The following is a 15,284-nucleotide window of genomic DNA, read 5'->3' as shown; positions in this document are numbered from 1 at the left end:
AAGAACGTGGTGGCTTGAGTCACAGAAATTCATTGTCACAGTTCTAGAGATCAGAAGTCCAAACTCCAGGTACTGACAGGGCAACATTACCCTCTGCAGGCTCAAAGGATGTGTGGCTCCCACCTCCTCCAGAAATCCTTGGCTTCCCTGGCTTCTGGCTGCCTCTTTCCCATCTTTCTTTATCATCAGTGGCTTTTCCCTGCATGTGTCTCTGTGGCTTCTTGTAAGGATGCAAGTCAACATATTAGGTCTCATTCTGCTCTGGTTGACTTCATTTTAGTTAATCACATTGGCAAAAAATCTACTTACAAATAAGACTGAAATCTGAGGTTGTGGGTAGACATGGATTCGGAGACTACACATTCAAACCTCCATGAGAGGGTTGGTCCAAGGAGTAGCAGATCCAGGCTACACGAGGGGTAATGCTCTAGCCTTCCTTGGGCTCCTTGCTGGCATCTTGCCTGTAGTCCCTAATAGTGAACCCTGCTCAGAAGGTGCCAAGCACAGGCCCATGTAGAGGAACCAGCACAGGGGAGTGGGCAGGGCCAGAGGCCACCATACCCTGAGATTGGGCTTCCAGACCACAGGGGCCCCCTGCAAGACAGAACCTCAGGGGTTTCTCCACAAGTGTCACAAAGGGCTTCCTGGAACCCTGGTCTGTTCTATTTGTCTCTGGACACAGCGTGTCTGCTTTTCCAGCCTCCTCAAGGTGGGCCCTGCCCACTCCCCTGCGAGCAACCTCCAGAGCTCATGGTAAGAAGCAAGCTCTTCATATCTGCTGTCTCTGGGAGATGTGCGCATTTTTCTTGTGAAACACTAACATGAAACACTCCTTTGGCCTTCCGAGAGCTGTTTCCTCAAGGAGCTGCAGGTACCAAAGCTCCCAGAGAAGGAACCAGCTCACAAACCAGTTGCTTTCTCCCCTTCTCTCCTAGTAATGCTCAGACTGCCATTTCATGCTAGGAACGTGCCTGCTGTAAGTCAGCACATTTCCTTAACAGGCAAAAGCAGCACCCCTCTCACCAAGGCTCACAGGCTCCTCTCATCCAGATTGGGGAAGGAAGCCAGCAGGAGGACGAGTCCTTCCTTGACAATGTGTTGAGTCAAATCTGCTTTAGATGCTCCACTTGACTTTTGGGGGTCGCAGCCAGCCAGGCCACAAGCCAAGGAGATGAGCTTCCCTGGCATTCCGCCTCATCTTGTCAAAAGTGAACCTGGATTTGTGTTTTGCGTTGTGTCACTGCAGCGCCTAGACTGACAAGGTTTTGTGGGAAACAAGATGAGAACCGGCTAAGGATGCCCTTTTCCCAGCACTGAGGAGCAAATCCAACCCTTTCGGGCTGACACAATCGGAATTTCTCTTCCAAAATGAACAAGGGGCCCAAAATACCCTTTTTGTTTTCAATATCCTCTTGACACTCATTAACATATTTCTTTAATGTTTTTATTGTTCTTTCTTCAAAGACTGTTCAGTTTAATAGGAACATTTTACAATTGCTGAATGTATAACATTGTTTATAAAAGGAAATTAGAAAGAACTGATGTATACCAATAAAAATGGCATATTAGTAATTTTTTTAATTCTCAAAGAAGAAATAATAACAAAATGATGTCCTTTTTACTGGAGAGGGGAAAAAAGAAGAGAAAGCAAAGTTAGAACAAAGAAAATTTAAATCCTGTAACAGCAAAATATACTAAAATGCGTTTTTTACTTTTAGGGAGGTGAGGAGACAGGGTTTCTGTCTATGAAACCAAATGTTTACAAATATTCAAGCCCATAAATTTGAAGAGAAACTGAATACAGAAAATTCTTGTTAATGCAGTACATTTTCTGGTAATTTTATAGTCCAATTTTCAGTGATTCCCCACAGAACAAATGCAGTTCAAAGGCAATTTTATAAAGTACTTTGCAGATAACTATTATCTGCTAATTATTAGAAATTGCATGTTGTTGTTAATTGCATAAATAAATTGTTTTATCTGAAAGCCATTAAAAAAAGGTTTGGTGTTTGAAGCATATATGGTTTTGATGTTCCTGTATAAAAACGTTTAACTGTTTAACTCTAAAATAATGACATGCTGCTTTTAAGACAATTTCTTAGACTAATGGATTATGGGGAGGGTGATCCTAAACATGAATTTATTTTATTTTTGTGACATACTTGGTTATAAATCTACATGGAAAGAAAAAAGTGCAGATATTTTGCTGTATATTAGGGAGACACTCATATAATGCTATTTTTTAATCATAAGAGTGATTTATAAAAAATAATTTACTTTTTCTAAAGTAGTAGTTATTTTCAAAAAATACAATGTGCTGTTTTATTAATCTATTTCACTCATAATTAGCCATACGACAAATACATTCACAGTGATGGTTGCCCTTCATTTTCTATGAAATAATTCAGAAAGTTTAATAGAGTGTGCTAATTGAATTTGAAAGCAAGGTACATGGGTCATTTCCATGGCTTCCAAATGGCCAGGTGGCAAACATGTCCTTCCCAGGGATTAGCAGCCAGCAACTTGCCATCCAGCAAGGCAGATGCATCTGGGTGCTTATGTGGGTGTAACCAGGAAGTTCCAGAACCACCTGGGAGAGTTGCGGCAGGGCTTTCTACCCACCAGAGGTGACAAGTTAGGGTCCCCAGGGAGCCATGGCTTAGCCTCTGACCTTGCCTGGCCAGCGCTGAGAACAGTTATTTCTTTCAGAACCAAAAATGAAGGAAGAACTCACAGTCCAAGAGCACACTACAGATGCAGGGCAGGGGGAGGTGTTCCCCAGAAGAAGGTGAAATTGATTGGGTAAGTCTGGCTGATACCCAGCAAAACCCTACTACCCTAAGCTTTGAAGTGGATCCACAAACATCTTCAGAGTCTGTCCCCCGACACAGCATGAAGACTGCACACCAAGCCCTTCTCATTCCCCACCAATCCTCGTGACACATGGAAAGAAGCCACCACTCTACAGAGAAGGGGTCACAGCTTTCTGGATGTGACTGCTTGATATACAGCAGGCTATCACCAGTGTTGGTTCTGTCTCAGAACCACACATGACCTTGTGGAAAAAATGGCAATACTCCACATCGTTAAAAATTCAAAGCAAGTGCAGAAGTATTGTCACTCCAGAATGGCAGGGAGGGCAGGGGCTGTTCCTCAGAGGAAGGCCTCCTCTCTCCTTAGCAGAGGAAATCTCCTCTCCTTGTCTGCATAGTATCTTTCCTTGGTGTGCATCTGTGTCCTGACCTCTGCTTACAAGGATAACCGCTCACGCTTGAGTAGGGTCTATGTCAATGACCTTTTTAACTTAATTTCTTCTTTCTAGGACCTCTGAACACAGGCACACTCTAAGGTACTGAGGTTTGGTGGAGGGAGGTAAGCAAATTCAAACCATAACAGCACCCACGAATATCATAGGCAACAAGTGCTCACACTTACCAATATTTACTCACTTTGCAGACGGTGTGTCTGTAAGGCATGGCTTTGAGGTCTCAGCACACAGACAGGAAGACACTGGGATAGATCACCCTGCCCATGCTTAAGAATGCATGGCAGATGTGACATTTTAGAATATGCCTGTATTGGCCTTTCTCCTCTTGAGTCCTGGCCTTCAACAAGGGAAAATATTATCAGGATCATCATCAGCAAAATCCCAGTTAACTGTAGTTCTCCAGCTTTTTAAGAGTCAGTGAACCAATGAAATGAAGAGAGAGGAAAGGTACAAGGCCTGGCTTTGCCGCGTGGGAAGGGAAAGGTCCACTGTCCAAATCTGGGCCAATGGGCAGGTGTTCACACAGGAGGTCTGGGGTGCTTACCTCAGTGGAGTAGCTCTTGGCTCTCACTGAGAGACCTCCACAGGTAACAGAACCCTCACCCTCTTCCCATGCCTGTAGATGTGGGCTTCATGTTGTCCCCAGCATCCTCCCTCCTACCTCATGGCCAGACAGGTAGAAGCTGCAGCAGCTGACACAACTGCTGCTTGGTGCCCTCGTGCAGGATCTCTGGTTTGCATTGTCCGTGTTTCATGGGTGAGATTCTGACTCAGACCTCCCAGCTGTGCTCTGTAAGGAGGGGCAGCTTCCTCCAGCTGCTTTTCCAAGGCAGGGTTGGGTCACTGTCACACACTCTAGCCATGTATCGGGCTCTCTTCTAGACAGAGGCCTCCACAGCTTCCCCTCCTGCCGCTTTCCACATTGCCCACCACTTTTCAGGCTTCCACTGACTCCTCCTGGGACATCAGACCCACAAGGCCCTGCGCTGCGCTCTTTTTATTTCACCCTCGCTATGGACCTCTTCTCTACCGCCCTAGAGTTTTAGCTACAATTTGTGCCAGATAAACTTTTTGAATATCAGCCAGAATTTTCCTTGTACCTTTGACTTTTTCCACCTGCAGGAAAACAAGCCAGTTGGCAATAATTAAAGACACAGGAGAAGAGGAGAGGAGAGGAGAGGAGAGGAGAGGAGAGGAGAGGAGAGGAGAGGAGAGGAGAGGAGAGGAGAAGAGAGGGAAGGGGAGGGGAGGGGAGGGGAGGGGAGGAGAGAAGAAAAAAGGGAAGGGAAGAGAAAGGAAGGGAAGGTAAGAAGAGAAAAGGGAAAATGATTCCTGATTTACAGACTTCTAATGGTGAGGGTGGTGGGCTGGGGAGGTGGGCGTTTGGAGTAAGCAGCCTAGGAGGCCAGATCCTCATTTCTTAGACAGGAAGAAAAAGGCTGAGGACAACCGGAAGTAGAAAAGACAGAAGCAGGAGAGGAGGCGTGGCCTCCCATTTCTACGGCCCTATGTCAGATGAAAGCTGTGAGTGTGCACAAGTCATTGAGGGACAGGAACTAAAAAATGCCTGTTACCAGAAACGAGAAGGCTCTGCAGTCAGCTGGGTGACCAGCCATAGAGAGCAGGAGAAATCTCTGGGTAGTGACTGGGTGACAGAGGAGATGGGACATGGAGCCTCAGTAACAACTGGATCCCCACAGCCACTCTTTGTCCTACTGTATCCTGTCACCTAGGATGCTGGCACAACTGGTTTTTTAGCTAGAAGCCAGGATCTTGATCAGTTCCTGAGGCCAGAAGTCAACACCTATCCCATTCCAGTGTTTTTTAGTCCTTTGATGTTGTCCCTCTAGGAAAAACTACCAACTGGGCTGGGAGCATGGCTCAGAGGGAGAGCGCTTGACTAGCATGTTTAAAGCCCCAGGTCCTATCCTCAGTACTGGAAAAAAATTAGAACAACCACACTGTGTGGGAGGCAAATAAGGAAAAATAAGAAATATATGAAAAATAAGATCATATTCAATGCCCATACACTGACTATGAAACTTTAAGGTTTTACTTTAAGCAAATTTTCTTGGTTCTTGTAATGCTTTTTGTTCGGTTATTTTTTAATTGTTTTTTTTTTTCTTGTTTGTTTGTTTTGGATTCTGAACTTTTTTGGTTATAAAACACAAAACATAAAAGCAATTATCTCTTAGTATACTCTAATTGAAGGTAAATTTCATTAGCAAGACAATGGATTATTTTGCACTAGGGAAAAGACAAGAGTAATGGCTCCCTTCCTGGTAGTGGTCTAACAGGCAGTGTGCAGGAGCCCAGAGCTTCCTGTTGAGATCACAAATTTTGCTAGGTGCCTGCTTTTCTCTTTTTGGGTGAGGCCAGTGTTGCTATTGGAAGTCTGCTGCCCAGAGCATGATGGTGATAGTGGAAGGTTGCTTTTACCATACAATGGATTTTCTCCATAGTCTTTCAAAATCTTTTCAGGCAAATCTAATTCCTCAGCATCTCTGAAGAGACCCTGGACAGTGGGAAATACAAGCCTATGCAATTCAGCAAATTCCTTCTGGCAAACCAGGAGCACCTCAGTGTCTGAACTCAGTCAGCACACAGGTCTCCAAACTCCATGATACACAGCTCCGCCAGGCCATGGGCCACACCAGCTATCAGGTATTTACAACCTAGAGCCAGCTTGGGTAGTGGAAATTTTTATGTGAGGAACATGCATCCACAGAGAGATACAAAATTGAGTACCAGAGGTTAGTTTGAGATTAAAATTCCTCTCCTTCCCCTCTGCACCAATGCACACACAGACCTATGCCAGACACCCATCCTTTGCCCATCTCTGATCTTTCCAGATCTATGCAGCACCAGAGGATACAGAGCCAAGATGAGGTCATTGTCCCTCAGAGATCCCTCGCTCAGGACCCCTGTACCTCTAATAGAAGGATAGCAAATTCTAGCACAGAGCATTGACCCTCCCTTGCATCCTAGAGAAGATCCCCAGTGAATGCCCAAATCACCTCTCAAAATGGTTGATAATGGCTCTCTCTGTGTCCAATCCTAGGCCACAGTGAAACACCACAGTTGTATTTCAATCACTTGCATTCATGGTGATTGGTGTCCATGACACAGTGTGTGGGGAGATCCAAATTTTAATAGCCCATTGACCTTTGATCTTTACTTACAATTTAATCTTCTCAAAGGGCAATTTACCAGATGGCCTTGGTTGGCTTTGCTACTGCTGTTTATCCATGTTTAGTTATAGAGTTCCAGCCTGTCTCTGCCAACAACACAAGATCTTGCTCCTACGTATTTCTCTCTCCACCCTCTTTTCTCCCCTCCTTTGGTTCTGCTAATTCAATGAGTTGTTCCCACTTCCTTTTACTGTACAGCATGATTGTGTCTTGGACAGCTTGGATTTTCCCACTGCTTCTTCTCAGTACTGATCAGCAGCAGGGAAGGGGCAAACCCAGCACTGTAGTCTAAATCCTCTCTTCACGAAGGGCAGTGAGATAATTCAGTGCTTAGGCTGTGAAGACACAGCAGGTCTGTGCACTAAGCCTTCATTGCAGATGGCTCAATTCCATCCCAAGTAGCAGGGACCTGTATTAGAATTTCCTTATAAAATGCTGGAGGGTGCACCAAGAGTCCGGAATTCTGAGACCAGATGCCTACAAATGCTGAGGGCTGTATTTCTTCTTCTACACATGCCTTCCCACGAGGTGACACAAGTACCTGTAAGAATGTGGTAGAACCAACACCTTGAAGATTACAGATATCCACACAGCTATCCATTTTTGAGGAGTTCTCTATTTTCCATACTCATCACTACTTTCTGTACAGGGCTTTATGACCACGCAGGAGCAGAGCCAGCTCCTGTCTGCAGCACTAATGAACTGGGGGTCAGGAGCATCCTGGTCCACCTTTGCCCGAGAGCCTCAGATCCTCACCATCATTAACTGTATGCTAGGACACAGGTACCATGCACAAAGACAAAAGCGTTACTCCTTAGGTCTCTACTGGAGCAGTCAGCGCTAGATAAGCCTGGCCAGCTGCACAGTCAGAGGAAGAACCACAGCCCGGACCCTGCACCAGCTCAGAGAGCTGAGCACTGCCTCCCTTGCTGATGAACAGCAGCCCTTGAAGGAGAAGGAAGAGTAAGCTAGAGGTATGGACACCCCTGTCCTCACACTGTAGACGGTCTGATGATGGAGCAGGAACACAGCCTGACATCACACTGGAACAGAGAGAAAGGAGCTTTGTTCCACCCTGTCCACCCACCCCACTGCAGTACCCGCTTTCAGAGGGTCCCAAAGGAACATGGCTTTCATCCCTCGTTTTCTACAGGGTTGATGATTTCTGAGAGCATGCTCATTTCAGGCATCGGCCAAGTCTACAGTTGCTGGCTTTATGAGATCTGTGGAGATCACATCTCAAGAGGGTAGGTTTGAAGGTGTCAGTCAAATTGATGAAAGAAAGGACAAATTCATTAATTAATTCACTCCTGAATTCTCGCATGCCAACCTTAAACTCAGAGTGGATTTTTATGGTTGAATTATAAATCCCTCACCAGTGGGGTTTCTATAGACAACCTGTCAGAGATTTAAATGCCCCACATCCATGGGTGCTGGGGGGTGTTGTGAAAAGGGCGTTGACTCCCTACCTCTTGGGCAAACTTAGATTTAGATCTTTAGCAAATATTCCAAATGATTATCATTTTAATTACCAGGCTACACAATGCTCCCTCCAGTCCCATATGTCTCCAGATCAACTGGTTTACTTTAATGCTCTGCAGCAAGATGAAGTCAAATCTCAACTGACAGAGTGACAGTGAGTTGTAATTCTATTCAGCAGTGTTTCCTTGGCTAGAAGAATGAGCACTTGGGAAGAATAGGAATTCTGCTGGGCACCACTCAGCACACAGAGGGAAAGGCCATCTTCCCTCAACTTCTCGTCCCAAGCAGTCCCAGATGTCATCAACTGATGTAGATGAAAAGACACCAGAGTCTGGTGTCCATCCACCCCACAGTACATGTCAGCAGTGCCACCAAGGCCTTATTCAAGGCCTGTCAGGAAAACAGAGACTGTGGATGCCACTCACCATGCCGGCGTAGGCTGCCTCCTCGGCCCATGCATAGAAGTATGGCCAGGCTTCTCCTTCCTCCTCAGGATTCATGGCACCCACACATGCCCAGCCCTAGTGCTGCCCGAAGGTCTGTGTGCTTGGAAAGACTCTACTGTTTTGAATGTGTCTCCAAGCTTCAGTGTTGAAAATCTGGTCCTTGGTGTGGTAGAAGGACCTGACACCCATCTGATAGTATTTTGGTCATGGGGGCTCAGTCTTCATACCACATTAATGTCATCTTGGAAAGGGACTGCTGCACTGAAGGGATACAGCACAAAAAAGGCCCCTCCTGGTGCCAGTTCCTTTGTCTCAGATTTCCCAGCATCCAGATTGATGAGAAATTTCTGTTCTTAAATTACTCAGTCTCGGTCATTTTATTATTGCAGCACAAAACAGGCTGCTCATCACTTCTGTTTTCACCTCAGGAGTAGGACACCTTCTGCACTGGGGTTAATGGAAAGTCTTTGTCCTCTGACACACAGAGCCCAAGTGCTGCTCTGCCTGCCTTCCATTGCCCACATCTTCTCCCCCTCCAGGTCCCAGCTCTTTCTGCCCCATCCTGTCACTGACAAACGCAGGACCACCAGTGACAGAGATGTGAGTTAGAAGTTCAACAAAATAGGAACAAGTAACGATAAGACTGTAAGAACCTGGACCAGAAAACTATAAGACTAAGAACCTGTAAGATAACTGGGGCAGTTGTCACTAACTGTCTGGCGAATTCTTGTTTGCTTTTTCCTTGGCTTTATTTAACTATCATCAGCCCTGTTTCAAAAATATTAAATAGAGAGTTCCAGAAGCAATTCATAAGCTTTAAATTGCAATCACATACCACCTAGTTCTATCTTAGCTTGAGCCGTGAATTGTTCCTGTCATGACCTAGATCTGAAGGGTGCCTCCCAAAGTCTCCTGTGTTTGGAAGGTGATCAGATCATGAGGTGCACTAGGATCGGTGGGCTCGTCCATTCATAAGTTAATAACTGAATGTGCTGCTAGGAAGGAGGGTCTAACTGGAGGTGGTCACTAAGGATGTGAACTAAAAAAGTGTTTTCTTATCACCAGCTCCTCCACCAGGCCCTTCCAACCAAGCCAATTCAGTCTTGGAGCCAACCAACTTTGAATTGAACTCATTGGAAACTGTGCACTAAATAAATCTCTCCCTCAACTTGGATGATGGATATTGTCCCAGAAATGAGAAAGTTATTGATGTAATTTCCCTGCCCAGCATATCCACACTGTATACACTACCCTCCCATTCACCTTAGTGTTTTCTTGGTTATCAGATGCCCTGTCATGATATCACAAGACTCATATTCAACTCTGATTTCACTTAACTGTATCCCTGAAGCACAAGAAAAGTGATGCTGAAACAAGGATCTGCCAACCAGAAGCTGGAAAGTGCTTCCTATAAGTGAAAACGTCAAAGGTCTTAGGAAAAAGAGAAAAAATCTTTCTGCCAAGATAGCTAAAATCTGTGAGGGGAATGAGTCTTCTGTCTGTGAGACTGTTCACTGATTTGCTTTCCTAACTTAAACTGCAAAAGGGATGGCCACAGATCATGGCAAGAACTTAGGGCGTATGGAAACGCAGTTCATAGGAGAGGACATAAATAAGGCCCCACGCTATGGGTGGTTTCAGGTATCCTCAGGGTGGTGGGATGAATCCCCACAGAGAAGAGGGACACTGCAATGTAGTTTTGCCATCCTGACTCTCTATGGTATTGAGGTGGGAACAATCTTGCCCTCTGTGTTTGGACAATTGATTGATTGGGGTTCCTGCAAAATACTGGAGAGGTCAGTCTCCACTGCTTTCACTAACTAGCATCCTTTCTGCCTGGAGAAAATATTCCAAATCTTTTACTACCCAAAATCTCAGAACTGTATGTACGTGGAAAGTTTTACAAAGATCCTACAGGCAGTGCTTTTATCAGGAGCACATGCAATCATTTTTCTAGTGAAGACACTTTCTCACTGTGAGTTTCACTAAGGAATTCCTTGGAATCCCATGTAGTGCACCTTCAGTTTGGCAAGTTGATAGCTCATCTATATCAGGCATTTACTGAACTTCTGGTATGATGCAGAGGAATTCATGTGTTTTTCCCATGTCGTCCTCATTGTGAAGGTTTTAAAAATGTACTCACTCTACAGGTGAAGAAATTAAAATGCAGAAATCTTCAACAATCTTTTCAAAGCACAAAAACTGAGGACAGGGCTTGCTCTGACCCCTAATACTTTGATAAACAGCTGCTATACTTAGTAATAGATTGTACTTAGGAAGGACTTATTAACAACCTTTGCTAGGCCTATATATAGTACAGCAAGTCAATCTGTTACTAAAAATTATCAAAAAGTGAGTTGCATATGGAGCAAGACAAGTTTGGCAGAAGGAACAGAAAATGTTGCAAACATCTGCTAGGAAAGGCAAGTGGAACTTACAGAAGATTCGAGGACACAGAAGAACTCTTGCCAGCTGAGTAATAGTCCCTAAAGTACCAGGTTTCTGTTCTGAAACTTGTCCCTGCAGCATTACACAGGAGAAGGCCTTTGCAGATAAGACTAAGTTAAGGGTTTTGGGATGGCGAGATGGCTAAGGACCACCAATAAGCTCTGCAAGAGTCTGCTATGTGAGTGAGGGGAGAGTGCTGTGCAGAGAACAAGGTCTGCCAACAGGCACAGGAAACCAACAGCACAAGGAAAGGATTGTTTTCTAGGGCTTCCAGGAAGAGTGTGACCTGGTGCCTTGGCAGGTAAGTTTGGGTCATGCTGAGCTAGCGTTCTAGTGTTCTTCTGGCACTAATCCAGTGACACTAACCCATCCAGCAGTCTGGAGGGAAGACCAGACACAGGAACATGTGGTGGCAAACTCTAGCAAGCGGACTGTGCTATGAGTGGCCTCCAAAGGGGAGCCACAGATGTGCTGGTTACGTTTGTAAGTTCTAGAGAAGTGTTAGGAGACCAGAATCTATAAACTGAATGTTCACATGCAATCTTATCCCTGTCTGGGGGCTTCAGGTTTCCATCCATTCTTGTTGGGTAGTGGTGGCTGCCCCTATCTCCTATACCATGGGGGATGCCCAAATGACCCTTCTCCTTGGGGTCCCCTGAGACACACACACTGATTTCAGTTGGAAAAGCCCAGAACTTCTCACCCCACTTGTATATAGGTGGTGCTCTGGTGTCAATTTTAAAGGCTTCAAGGTAAGCCTGAGGACTTCTGACTCAGGAAGGCCTCACATTGGGAATGACTGGACCTAGTCCCAGTGCTCCAGACTCAGGACATTGTCATTCCAAATATCCAAGCGCCCACATCTTAGGTGCACTTCTCAGCAGTCTCCTGTCTGCTACCTGAGTTGGTTAACTTCCTGTGGTGAAAAAATATCAGTAATAAACAGATTTTTAAAAGACAAGAGTTATTTTGGCTCTTGGCTTTAGAAGTTTCAGTCCATGGTCAGGGAACTCCACTACATTTAGGCCTGTGGTGAGACAGAGCCTTGTGGTAGGGAGCTTGTGCTGGAGCAAAGCTGCTCCTTTCTGGAAGTCAGGAAACAGAGTGAGGGAAATGAACTGGAGACAAAACCTTTCAGGGGTCCCTAGTGACTTCCTCCGGTAAGAACCCCAACCTGAAGCGGACACTATCCCCCACAGCCTGCTAAGGTATGAGGCCACCAGTGGATTTGCCTAACCAGGAGGTCACCTTGTGATCTGATGACTCCTAAAGTTCTCATCGTTGAACACTGCCACTTAGGAGACAGACTTCCATGCACAGTTATGGGGTACATTTGGATCCAGACCCTAACACTTCACTCTGTGGACACTCCCTCCCCATCTCGTCAAAGTTTAGTGCCTTCTCAGGAAGCAAAGCAAGGAAAGTGCTCTTACTCAGAAATTCCTAGAGAGGAAAGGCAGAAGGCTTCCAATGTGTTTTGTCTCTGTCTCGTGATTGTGGCTCAGATTTGCCAGGAAACACATGCACATAATCTGTGGGAATTGGAGCCCTAGTTAAACATCCAAGTGAAACCTGGGCTCCAGTCAAGGAGAAGTCAGCACAATGTCAATAAGGGCCAAACATCCTAAAATTTGAACAGAGATCCCAAGCCCTTCCTACAGCCTTACCTGGCTTGCTGGAGTATGATCTCCATGGCAGGCCCTGGGAGCCCCAGGATGCCTGTGTGTTGAGCACCTCCTCCCCACCAGGGCCAGACCCCAGCACGGGCAGAAGAGCCATCACCCTGGTCCTCCTGCCCAGGGAGCTCTGTGAGAGTGCCTATGACACCCTGAGAAGGCTCCAAAGCAGGCCCGGATAAATACGAAAAGTCAGCTTTAAACAAAGTTCTAGAGGAACAGGAAGAAATGTATAATGAGTTTTTTCATCCTGCTGGCCTTGATTTAAGCACAGGCCCCATACCACCATGGCCGCCACAGTGAGCATTTGATAGCTATGAAGCAGGTAAGCACATTCTGCATCTGCTTACTAACCTCAGTTGTTACTGTTAGCTCCCTCTGCTTTGATCTGGGCTGCTTTCTGTTTTCCACAGTTCTGATGCTTTCACGGATGCTGACTCTGCCAACACCACCTCTGGGCCCAATTCCCTGCTCCTCTGAAGCTCAAGTCTCCCACTGACTTCACAGTCCATCAGAGGCCCTCACGAGTGTGAAGCTTCTCTAACAGGGAGGTTTCTCACCGGAGCAGACCTGTGGCTCCAGACAGTCCGTCAATGGAGCTCTCCAAGAGCTATGATGAAACCTCTTCACAGCACTTAGGTAAGCACCCCTTCTTCCTGCAGGAAGCAGCAGCCCTGAGCCCTTCTCACTTCATCTTCCCATCCCTTGAGGTGCTGCCTGCTAGAGGCCCCAGGCCAGCTCCTACCTCACGAGGCAGCACTGCTGCCCGCCTGGAGTCTCACACCCTTCTCTTCCCAGGGAAGAATGATGTCAGAGTAGTGTCCCCTAGCCCCACCATCCAGCCTCCCAGTCCCTGTGCAGCACAGGCCACCCTGCTCCACTTGGCCCCCTGCTCTTGGGAGCTTGCATGACTACAGGCAGCTCCTGGAAGTGGCTCCTGGAGAGGAGCAGAAAACAGAAAGTCAGAGCACCTTTAGTAAGGAGGCGCTTCCTCTGCTGCAGTGAAATGTAGTAAACGTGCAGGAGACCCAACGGGCCGTGTCCTGGCCTACTGCAATGACAGCATCAAGATCAGAGGAGAGAACACACTGTCCCCAGCCCCAGCAAGTCTCCAAGTTCTGCCAACCCCTACCCGCCCGCCTCCTGCCTTGCACTTCTTTGTGCTTCTAACATGCAGCATCCTCTTTCTGGCCTCTGTACCTTTCTGTACGTACCGCTTCCTCTGATAGCACCCTTCCTTCATGTTATCTCCTTTTACCCTTAGAGACTATCCAGCAAGCCCCCTCCACACCTCCACATCGCCATAGCCCCTCTCCCTCTGCTGTCAAACACTTCCTGAGACCAGTAGGACCATTTCATGCTTTGTGTTCAAATAGCCTGTAATACAACCACGTTCCCAAGAGGCTGGCAGCAAAGACTGTGATTTACCCACTTTTACAAAGCCAGAACCAATCCCACCACCTGGAAGACAGCAGCTCCTGGGATGGTCCCTCTGCCTTCCCACATACGGCATTCTCTCCCTACATGAGCAGAGTCTCAGGCTGCTTTCTGAGTTCCCTTTAAGATCTGCAGCTGTAGAACAGAATGCCGCCCTCCCCCTCCAATGCAATGACACTGGGATGCTGCCCTAGCAGAATAAGGTATTGACCACGGAAGTGGGATGTGCACACATCGCCTTTCTGTCATCACATGCAGCAATCTTTACTCTCATTAAAAAGGCCGATAGCACACCGTGTCAACAACCGCTTCTGAGGGGCAGATGAGAGGCTGAGGCAAAGGAGTGTGGCTACCTAGGAAAACAGGCTGAAGTTTGACCTCAAGCCAGGTTCACAGCCACAGCACCCTACAAGATTTTCGGCCCTACCTGGGGCATTTAAACAAGTCTTCCCTGCTCTGCAACAGCCTAGGCTGAAACAAGGTGCAGGTCACACTGGTCACGCAGCAGCCCTGATGAAGCCAGCTCCTCAAAGGGCACTTAAAGATGGAGGCGTCAGAACTGAACTAGACTAGACCAGCAGAGGTGGCATTTTGCCCTCTCTGCTCTCCTGATGTCAAGAGTTACTGTGGCTGTAGTGAACACTTCTATCAGTGAAATAACTAGCAGGCTCCCGAGATGAAGATCCAGTCTTTGCTGCCCCGGGGTGGCTCTGCACCTCTGTCCCTGCCTCCCAGCCTGTCTGAGGACAGGGATAGGAGCCTGGTTCTTCCTTTACACCACTGGAGTAGGGTAGCTTTCTTTTATTTTGCTTTGAATATTGAGGATTTGTGTGTGTGTGTGTGTGTGTGTGTGTGTGTGTGTGTGTGTGTGTTTCTTTTCCCAAATTCAATCCAAGCCAAAGCAAATTCCCAGAATCTGCTAGATGGACTCTTTCCCTCTCTATTTCCAAGGTTATTAAATCTCACCACTCAGGCATGCTGCGCTGTTAAAACATGCTTGTGTGTCACACCACAAGCACTTGATGGAGGTTTCCTAGCAGCCCTGTGTGGTGGCTTTGGTGACAGTGCTCTGAATGGAGTGCCCACACCCCATTGGCTGCCCAAGGACCCCTTGTGCCACTTGTTTTTTCCCAGCACTGGAGCATATACACACTCTCTGGGAAGGACACCCTGCTGGCTGAGGAAGGCTTACATCTGGCAGGGGACAAGCCAGAAGGAAAAGCCAATCTGCCTGCAGGGTCCTTGGGAGCCAGGTCCCTGTGTGCTGCCTGCACTGCCAGCTCCCAACCCTCTGTGCCTGAGGGTTTCTTTCTTTCCCCCAGCTTTCATATGACCC

At 46.8% G+C, this 15,284-nt stretch overlaps 1 long non-coding RNA gene across 1 annotated transcript; it reads left to right on the top strand.

Annotated features, from left to right (window-relative positions):
- The first annotated feature begins 667 nt into the window (after window positions 1-667).
- Window positions 668-8,141, top strand: LOC134471863 (uncharacterized). Its single transcript, XR_010041572.1, has 7 exons — window positions 668-753; window positions 2,710-2,802; window positions 3,323-3,372; window positions 5,750-5,932; window positions 7,278-7,433; window positions 7,613-7,706; window positions 7,995-8,141. It is a non-coding gene; the product is annotated as an uncharacterized LOC134471863 (long non-coding RNA).
- Window positions 8,142-15,284: the final 7,143 nt, after the last annotated feature.

The sequence above is a fragment of the Cavia porcellus genome, unplaced genomic scaffold (assembly GCF_034190915.1).
Source record: "Cavia porcellus strain 051 isolate PalLab524CR breed Dunkin Hartley unplaced genomic scaffold, mCavPor4.1 scaffold_20, whole genome shotgun sequence".
Lineage (NCBI taxonomy): Eukaryota > Metazoa > Chordata > Mammalia > Rodentia > Caviidae > Cavia > Cavia porcellus.
The sequence above is the reverse complement of the archived record's forward strand: the minus strand, read 5'-3'. Positions and strand labels throughout refer to the sequence as shown.